Raw genomic sequence first — 10,193 nt, 5'->3', positions numbered from 1 at the left:
TTTGTTCTGCTTTGTTTTTCTGTTATTTTGCCTGCAGAATGTTTTATAATGCTGGGATGTGAACGCCTTTAGACAGGCATGGTTCTCTGCTCTGCCACAATCTTTTACCACCCGCTACTGTCAGGTGCCTGCTTCTTGCATCTGCATTTACTGCCTGTCCCTGGAGACATGTGAATCTACAACCCCTGGATTAGCTGATGGCTCCATCCCTTCCCCTCTGGGGGACTGTAATTCAGTGATTAATTCTTTGGGGTCTCCAGAAATCCTCTATTAAAATCCAAACACTGTCAGGTCGCTATTTCACATAAATCAATTCACAGATGAACATCTTAGCAGAAAGTAATTGGTAGGGAGGAAGACTTTATGGGATTCTTAGTGAAAGAGTGTGTGGAGGTGGGACAGAGAGAGGAGGATGGAGAGGGACCTCTAGGGAAGGCAGGCCAGGCTCTGATGCTGGGTGTTATCTATCTTATGTCTTGGGCTGGACCCTGCCGGAGACAGGCCCCGAGTCTCACTGCTAAGTATGTGACATCTGCCCCTACTACCACCCCACTCCCTGGCATCCCGGCTCTGTGAGCCCAGTGGGGCCCACCCTGTCGCTGTCCTGGGCCACTCCCCTGGCTCTGTCTCCTTCCTTTCCAGAATGCAGTAACTCAGGTAGTTGGTGGTGGATGGGAAAGAGAGGTTGGGAGAAACTCTGCCACCTGAAACAATTTATTAAGGAGCTTCTCTTTTCCCCCGGCAATGCAAAGTGCTAAAAAGGGATCTGAAAGTGAAGGGCTGACATCTAAACACAGCAGCAGCGGCGTTTACAACCTTGCTTTTTATTCAGAAATAGCCCACAGGCTATGAGCAATCAACTAGCTTATTTTCTTCTCCATATTTTTACATATCTGGATGTGCGTGTACAAAATTTCATATAGGAGTTACTTGGCTTGTATCTGGATGTTTAAAGAATTCCTCTTATTGACTAACAGTTCAAATGACCAGAAGAGGATGAAAGGGTTGTTTGTTTCAAAAAATTAAGAATGTTCCCCTACCTTAGATTCTTGTTTTTGCTCGTGGGAAAAGCTTACAAGAGGCCTCGAATATTGGCCACACAACTTCCCCCGCCCTCACCCTCATGCTTTAGTTGGTGCTACAGCACAGTTGGGTAACAGAATGGGTCAGACTGACCTCATCTGAGCACTGGCTCCACCCCTAACTGGCTGTGGGGACTTGGGAGAGTTACTCAACCTCTTTGTGTCTCAGCTTCACCTGTGAAATGGGGATAATTGTAGCCCCCGCCTTCCAGGATTGTTGTGAGATTAAAGACAGAGGAAGCAAAGCATAGGGGAGAAAAAATAATTTTCCCTTTAACCTCAAGTTTCTTAGCAGAGACACCCCTGTAGTAAAAAGACAGATTAACAGGAGAAAAACAAACACAAGTACAATAACACGTACCCCTCCTGTATACATGGGTGGGACCCAGGAAAACTGAGAAACTCCCCCAAATGGCCAGAGCCATCATCTTAAATACCATGTTCAGCTAAAGACAAAGGAAGCTGTTTGGGGTGGGGGAGTCAATTATGGGAGGTGACCAGGAAAAACAAAGTAGATGAGAGTAAGGTTGTTATTCAGATTTTTTTTTAAGTCATCGCCTTCTCCATTGATATGAGTTTCCAGAGATTCAGTCATCCTCCTCTTCCTGGTACAGAGAAGGATGGATACACCCTTACGAACGGCAAGTTCGCTTCTAAGTGTCTTTTACAAAAGGGTAGCTTCTACTTGGTTTTCAGAGCTTCTCTTGTGTCTGCAATTTCTTTAAAATAACCGATTCAAGGTAATCCTTATGCCAAAGGGACACACTTCGGGGTGGCAAAATTCTCCTCTCTTTCAAAAGCATGCAAGGTGCTTAGTGCAGTGCCTAGTATGTAGTCGGTGCTCCAGATGTTTATCTGTTGTGTGGAATGCTCAGGGAATAGCAGCGTAATTGTCATCCAAATGGCCACCAACATGGAAACAAGGGAAGAGAAGAGGCAAAGAATCAAAAGAGAGCTCTTGGGGGTCAGTATAGCTCAGAGGATGCACCAGGCCCAGGGTTCAATCCCTAGTACTTCCATTTAAAAAAAAAAAAGATCTTTTATGGAGGGCTGACATTGTGGGTGCTCTAAATAAGCACTTAGAGCGCTTTCACATATAGGTAATTGTTATTTCTGACAAGAATCTTATAATTTTCTCCATTTGCCAAGTGAGGATAGTTAAGCTCAGAGGGTCCAAATGATGCACCAGCTATCCCATAGCAAAAAAAGATGTAAAACTGGCCTTGCAATAGTGGAGTGGAGCGGTTAGGAGTGTGACTCTAGGAAGTCTGTAGCTTTTGACCTCTTTCACCTTTTCCTTCACCCCTCCCTCCCAGGCTCCTCCACCTCTGGCAACAACCAATCTGTTCTCTGTTTCTATGAGTTCATTTATTTTAGATTCCACATGTAAGGGAGATCATACAGTATTTGTTTTCTCTGCCTGACTTATTTCACATAGCATAACGATCTCAAGGATCATCCATGTTGTCCCAAATGGCAGGATTTCCTTCTTTTCATGGCTGAATAATATTCCACTGCATATACATACCTCATTCTCTTATCCATTCATTCTTCAATGGACACTATCTTAGCTCTGGTGAATAACACTGCAATAAACATAGGGAGAGAGGAGAACTCTTCCAGATACTGCATGGTGACTGTTGCTAACCATGCTGTGTGGTATGTTTGAAAGTTGCTAAGACAGTAGATTTTAAAATTGTCTCTCCCACACACACAAAACTGTAACTATGTGAGGTGACAGATTGTGAACCAACCTTATTGTGGTCATTATTTCACAATATATACACCATACCAGACCAACACATTGTACACCTTAGACTAATACAATGTTAAATGTCAGTTATATCTCAATAAAGCTAAAAATAAAAGAGAGTATGAACCCTGGTGTTCAAATCTCGCCTACCTGTCTGTCGTCTTGGACTAACTATGTGTTGTGGGGAGAGTCTGTTAAGTTCTGCATCTCAGTTATCTCCTGTATAAAGATAAAATAATACCTTATAGTGTTACTGTAAAGACTCATTGGGGGGCACACAGTCCCTACTGGTCTTTATAAATATGTGGGGGGAAAAACCTTGGAAATCTAGACCCTCTGAGTCCAAATCTCCTGCTGTTTGGACACAGAACTGACTGAAAGAAGCACCCTTCCTCTACCCCCGTTTTACAGACGAGAAAAATAAAGCCATTGAAATGGAAGGTCTTTGGGTTTCCGTTCAGGAAATAAAATTAAGAAAACTAAAACTTAGGAGAGTGAAAAAAATATCTATGTGACATAAAACACAAAGAGACAAAACAGCAGGTCCAGACTAAATAGAAGCCAGACAGAGCACCTGTGATAATGCGGAGGCTGAGAAGGTTGCCGAAACAGTGAGCTCATTTCTGATGGGTAACCGGAAAGAGCAAGCCCTGTTGTCACACACCTCGGAGGCTGGCCTGGCAGCTGCCAACATGCCGACAGCAGTCTCCTCCCGCGGGTGCGCGGCTGTGCGGCTCCGGGCTCCTTCCCCTCAGCCGCATCTGGGGGCTGCTCCCACCAGTCCCCTTGAGAAGACTCGCTCTGAGCACCCTCTTTTCCAGCTGGCTCCCTGTCGGCAGCAGCTGGCCTCAGTTTCCAGTCTCAGTCAAACCACCCCTGTGCAGACAGATGAGGGCAAGGTGTTCGGAGGCACTGGCTACAAAGGCAACACTTTTCCTAAAGCAGATGCTGTAGCAGATTCAGGATCCCTCCAGAAACATGGTGTCTCTTCTCTGGTTATCCCTGTACATCTTGACTTAGGTTTTACACACGCACACACACGCGCGCACACACACACACACACACACAGAGCAAGAGAGGAAAGAACAAAGACTTCCTGCTTTCACTACTGGTCAAGTGATTCCATTTGGCCTGAGCAGGTCCAGTCAGTGACCTGCAGGATGGCCAAAAGGCAGGTGGTGGCAGAATAAGACAGATAAGAAAGCAGAGCGCAGGAGAAGGTGCCTGGGACAAGGTGGGGGAGGGCTCCAAGCTTTGTTATCTCTGGCCCCTTTGAACATTTTTCCTCCATTATGAAGCAACATCTCTACATATCTAACCTACACCCGTCCCCACCCCCGCCTCAGCTCAGATGAAGTGCGTGGAGCAAGTCCACCCATCCCATCCCTCCTGTGACGATGAGGTCACCTCCTGGGTTCTTTCCTGTGCATCTGAGTGTAGCTGGCAGGCTGTTTGATTGCTTGTCTCCCTCTCCTGTGGGTGTCCTCTGAGTGGCCTCAGGTGAGACTCCAGAGGCTTGTGGGCAAAATGCTCAGCTTCTATTTGTTGCGAGCGGAGCTCAGCTCCAACTAACCTTGGCAGGTCCCAAACCAGATTTTCCTGGCTGGCCCTCCCTTTGGATTACTTCATCCCGCTCAGGAAAGGCAATTCATTAAATGCGCTATTTGATGAGATGGAATATTTCTGCTTTGATGGAATGTTGCTTTAGATAAACTCACACAGTGGAAAAAAAAAACCTTTTTCTGTGAAACAGTGACCTACTTGGGTTTCTAAAAAAACAATCCTTTACCGTCACAGGTGGCTGGAACACACGGTCCAGTCAGGACAGCACAAGAGATTGGAAAGAGTAATAATCTTTTGAAGACAAATTCAGGAGACATGCTTTATTTTTTAGTGTTTAAAAGTTATGTTACATGCAGTAAAATTTACCCTTTTTAGTGTATAGTTTCATGAGTTTTGACAAATGCATACATACACGAGCATTTGTCAAAATTCCTAAAACTATACACTAAAAAAGATGTAGAATAGTTCTGTTCTACAGAAGTTTCCTTGTGCCCCTGTTTTGGGTTGAATTGTGTCCCTTCAAAATTTGTATGGTGAACCCTTAACCCTCAGTGCCTCAGGATATGGCCTTATTTGGGGATAGGGTCCTATAGAGGTGATCAAGTTAAAGTGAGGCCCATTAGAGTGGGCCCTGATCCAAAATGACTGGTGTCTTTATAAAAAGGGGAAATTTGGAGCCACACACCACACACACGCACACACACATGCACACACAATACCATAAGAATATGAAAATGGCCACCTACCAGTCAAGGAGAGTAGCTGGAACAGATCCTACCCTCACAGCCCTCAGAAGGAACCAACACTGCCAACACTCTGATCTCAGACTTCAGGTCTTGAGAATGGCAAAACAACACGTTTCTGCAGTTTAAGCCACCCAGTTTGTGGCACTTTTGTCACGGCAGCCCTAGCAAACCGAGGCAGACCCTCAATAGTCAACCTCCTCCCCCACCTCAGCACTGGGCAGCCACTGATCCGATTTTTGGGCCTGCGGTTTTGCTTTTTGCAGAGTGTCATGTAAGTGGGATCACACAGTACGCAGCCTTTTGAGACTAGCTTCCTTCAACACAATGCTTTTGCGATTCACCTACATTCCCTTTTTTTTTTCCTATTCCTTTTTTATTGCTGAGGGGGATTTTGTTTTATGGATGAACCACAGTTTCATTTATCCATTCACCTGTTGAAGGATATTTAGGTTATTTCCAGGGTTCGGCTATTGTGACTAAAGCCTCCATAAATATTCACACATACACTTGTTTTGCATGTAAAATTTTCTCTTGGGTAAATACCTAGGGGTGGGATTCCTGGGTCACACCATGATAAGTGTATGTTTACACTTGTCAGAAACCACCACGTTGTTTCCAAAGTGGCTGCTCCCTTTTTGTGTTCTTGCCGCAATGTATGACCCCCTTAGACGTTTCACATCCTCCTCAATGCACTTGATATTGTGTTTTTCATTTTTGCCAGTAGCAGCTCTATGCAGGTATCTCACTGTGGCTTTATTTGCATTTTCCTAATAACTAAAAATGTTGAGCATCTTTTTATGTGGTCATTTGCTGTCCCTATAACTTCTTTTGTCAAGTATCTATTCAAATATTTTCCCCATTCTTAATTGGGTTGTTTGTTTTCTTATTTTTGAGCTTGAGACAATAAAAGTCTTTAATCAAGTATGTGTTTTGCAACTGTTTTCTACCAGACTGTGCATTGTCTTTTTATTTTCTTAACAGTATCCTTTGAGGGGCAGACGTTTTAAATTGGGATGTGGTTCAATTTATCACAAATTTTTTAATAGACCATGCTTTTGGTGTCATATCGAAGAAATCTTCACCCAAGGGCACAAAGGTTTTCAGAATACCTGCTTTCATCCTGAGTGAGGAGCTGATTCTCATCCTGAACGAGTCATTCATCCTTTCTCAGCCTTAGCTTACCCTTCTGTGAAATGCAGAAATTGAAGTGTTACGTATTTTTCAAACTACTTGACAGCAGGAAACTACTTCTACCTGAGATCATCCATGGTACCCCACATATAAAATACATAGAGGTGTTCTTGGGGCCCTGGCCTTCTGAGGTCTCGGTGAGCAGCGTTGCCCTAACTTTCACGTGTACACAAATCACCTGAGGCCCTTATAAAAATGCAGATGCTGATCTGTAGGTCTGGGATGAAGATGAGATTCTGTAGTTCTAACAAGTTCCAGGTGATTCCCACTGCTGGTCCAGGGACCTCACTTTGAGTGGCAAAGCTCCAGGTTCTCCCAAGGCCAAAATGTGGTCTACAACATAAGACTGGATTTCTACAGTGTGTTTCTTTCAAAGAGAGCAAAGTTCTTCCATGTCAATAATTATTTTTTCCTCCCTTCTATCTGCCCCATTTTTATCCCCAGTTAGCTAATGGGTACACCGAGGCCCAGGTTTTCAGCCAGGTTCTCGGGAATGTGGCAGAATCAGGTAGAGAAGAGTGCTGCCAGCAGCTGGGGACATGTATGGCACCCTTGTGAACTGTATGGTAAAGTCAGTGCACCACTGAGAACTGGTTCTGTTGGATTGGAAACTCAAACCGGCGTAAGGAAGAGGGGGACTTTTCTTGGTTCATGTAACTAAAAAGTCTGAGGTTATTCTGCCTGCAGGTGGAGTTGGAGCTAGGTGTTTGAATGCTATCATACAAACATGGCACTCAAAGTTCTAGTTCTGTACTCCTTTGCATTGGTTTCACACCCAGGCAGGCTCTTCACATTCAAGGCCACTGGCTGACCTAGGTCCACATTTGATCAGCGTCATACCACCAGCAGAAAGATAGGTCCCCTTTCCAATAGTTTCAGCAAAAGCACGACATATGAGCTTCACTGGCTTAGCTCAGGCCGTGTGCCTGCCTATCCATGTAACAGTGACTATGGCCAAAGGGACTGTGGGATGCAGTGATCTGATGGACCAGGCCAACATGACGCTTACAGCCTGGGGGTGAAGTCAGCTTCACCTGAACCACATGGACAAAGAATGGAAGGAAGGTTTCCCAAAAGAAAGGGGAATGCTGTTTGCTGAATGGGCAAACAACAGTGTCCACTGCAGCCATTATGAATTCGTAACATGAAAGCCTGTGTTTTTGGATTTGGTTTTGGATTTTAAGAGGGGAGAGGAAACAAGAATCTGTAACTCTGGCTACTCAGGAGACAGTCTCATTGTGCCTCAGATGCCTCCGTCCCTCTTTCGCCCTCAACCTGTTTCGAAGCTTCTTGAGTTCCCTTTCCCCATTTCCCCACCTCCAACACCCAAGATTTTCACACTACCTTTCCCAGTCTGATAAATGTATTTCAGTGCGAAAAAGTTATATTCCTATTCTTCTGGAGTTACTTGGACTTGAAGTGTAAACTGCAAAAGAGTGCAACGCTTGGCACAAAGTAACTTTGCACTAAAGTTGGAATTCCAGGCATTGGGGGATATTTCCCCCCTAGGAAAGAAGGATCCCCTTGGTCCTGCCAAGTCATCCAGTCCGTTTGGCTGACCTATAAGATTGACCAAGGTCATAGCCTTCTAGCTGAGACCAGTCCCCTCTGTCTGGAAGTGGCTGTGGAAACAGGTGGAGTCACAGCTGTGCTGATTCAAGGCGATGTCAGGGCTCTCTTGGGAGGAACCTCTAAATAGGAGTGCAGGTGGCAAACCTTGCCTAATTGTCAACGTGAAAAGCCTGTAAATTGAGACGTCAGGAGGGGAACATTCTTGCTTTCTCTCTGGCAGACAGAAGAGGCTGGTTGGGGCCTGAGAGCCATCAACTTCAGTCATTCAGGTGGTTAGAAACACCCCCAACTGTCAGTCTGCAGGCAGGCCCAAGCAGCTCCCCGGCAGGAGGAGAATGGCTCTGGCTACAAAAGAACAAGTTCTAACCAAAGATGGGAACTTTTTTGTGTGTAGGATCAAGTAGATGTTCTGTAATGTCAGGTTAGTCTGATAGGGTATTTTACTGAATGACACAAATTCCAGCTTCAGTAACCGTACCCCAGTGTCAACAGTGGATGTAAACAGATTGCCTTATAGAGTGAGAAAATACGTACACGGTGTCCCAGCCTCCCCGCTCCTGAGCATATGAGCTAGGAGACCACAGTTGGCACCCGTAGGCACCTCTCCCTCCCTCACCCAGCGCGCACAATGACCCCCTTCATGCGCTGCCCGCCAGCCTCCTTGGGAAGGGCGCTCGGTGTGTGCAGAGTCTGACTACAGTACTACTGTACGTGGTAATCATTAACCTGAAGTGGCGTTTACGATGAGGAGATGTGGTGTGTGTCCTGCGCTCCCTTCATCCCTCCAGCAAACAGAATGTACTGACTCTAAACAGGTAGGGCCAGTTGCTGCCAGGCCCTCAAAGACACAGTGTTCTGCTCTGGAATCAACCTTGCATAATGGGCCCATTCAAGCCAGCGGCAGGCGCCTTCCTCTCTGGGCTGCACAAATGCAGGAGTTCAGCCTGGACCCCAGGGGCTGGTGGGTAGGTTTGGGTTTCTAAATGGGCTTTGTTCACTCACTGGAAGAGAAAAGTCCAAAGTTGAGCATAATACTCTGGGAACTGGGCTTAGAGCTTCACATGGATTCCCGGAGGAGTGAGGGGCTGAATAATCCCTTTGAGTGGCTTCCTGTCTAAAACAAGGTGCTGTCACCTTAGGGCCTTTTTGCATCACGATTGGTCAGGTAGGGGAAAGGCAGGCTGAAACTGCAGCCAGAGTTGAGGCGAGGAAAAAGACACAGAGGAATTAGGGAGTTGGCTCAAGACATACAACCAGCTTGGCCCAGCCCTGGAAGCAAAACAGGCCTCCTGATTCTGGTGCTTTGGCCTCTTTGGAGGCCATTCTGATCCCAGCAACTCTCTTCATATGAGGAGCCAGACATCACTCCTTCCTTGTGCCCCTAACACTTACTTAGGTGGATGAAGAGAAGCAGGAGGTGGCAAACTTAGAGGAAGAGAAAGAGGGCTCCAGTCCGGGCTTTGTGCCCCGTAGTTGTAGGCTGGCAGGGGGATCTCTTCATGCCTTTGGACCACAGTTTCTTCACCTGCAAAGAGAGAAAGCCAGAAAATGCGATCTCCAGAGTCACCTGTAGCACTAATGTTCAGTAGAGGACACTCTGCCATGAGCAGGTGTGCTCCTCCTACCTGGGGAAGCGTGGCTGGTGGGTGGGGTGGGGGGAGCTGAGAACGGTCCTGTGGACAGAAGATGCTGAAAGGGAACAGGATGCCCTGAAAAATCACATCACAGATTTGGAGCTTTTATCTTCTTCCCATTGACTAATTTGAGCCCTCCTAAAAAATATGACGAAGTGCTAATGAGAATCTTAGAGTCCTTTTTTTATTTCATTCTGTTCCTCTTCGGATGTAGTGTCTTGGCCAAGGTCACAGGAAGAATTGACAATGGATCTCCAGCTTCCCATCTGTAAACCTCTCCACTGAGCATGTGGCCACTTGTGCTCAGCACCTAGAGATCAGACCATCCCTCAGTGGGTAGCAGCAACAGCAGAAAACGTAGCTCCCTGTGGACATCTGGTAATGATGTGACGTCAGTGATTGAGCTCAGACGCTGTGCTACACACATTACCTGCATCAGTTCACTTATTTTTTAATTAAAAACCTATGACAGGTGTACCTGAAACTATTATAAGGGTGTATTTCAACTTTATCTCAATTAGAAAAATCAACAACCTACAAGAAGGGTGCTCTTATCAGTTCCATGTAAAGATATGGAAAGCAAAACTTAGAGGAGGAGTTGTCTGAAGTCACAAGGTTTAAAATTTGAACCCAGGCAGTCTGGCTGTAGTAT

This window comes from Vicugna pacos, chromosome 10 (assembly GCF_048564905.1).
Source record: "Vicugna pacos chromosome 10, VicPac4, whole genome shotgun sequence".
NCBI classification, from domain to species: Eukaryota; Metazoa; Chordata; class Mammalia; order Artiodactyla; family Camelidae; genus Vicugna; species Vicugna pacos.
Note: the sequence above shows the minus strand (reverse complement) of the source record.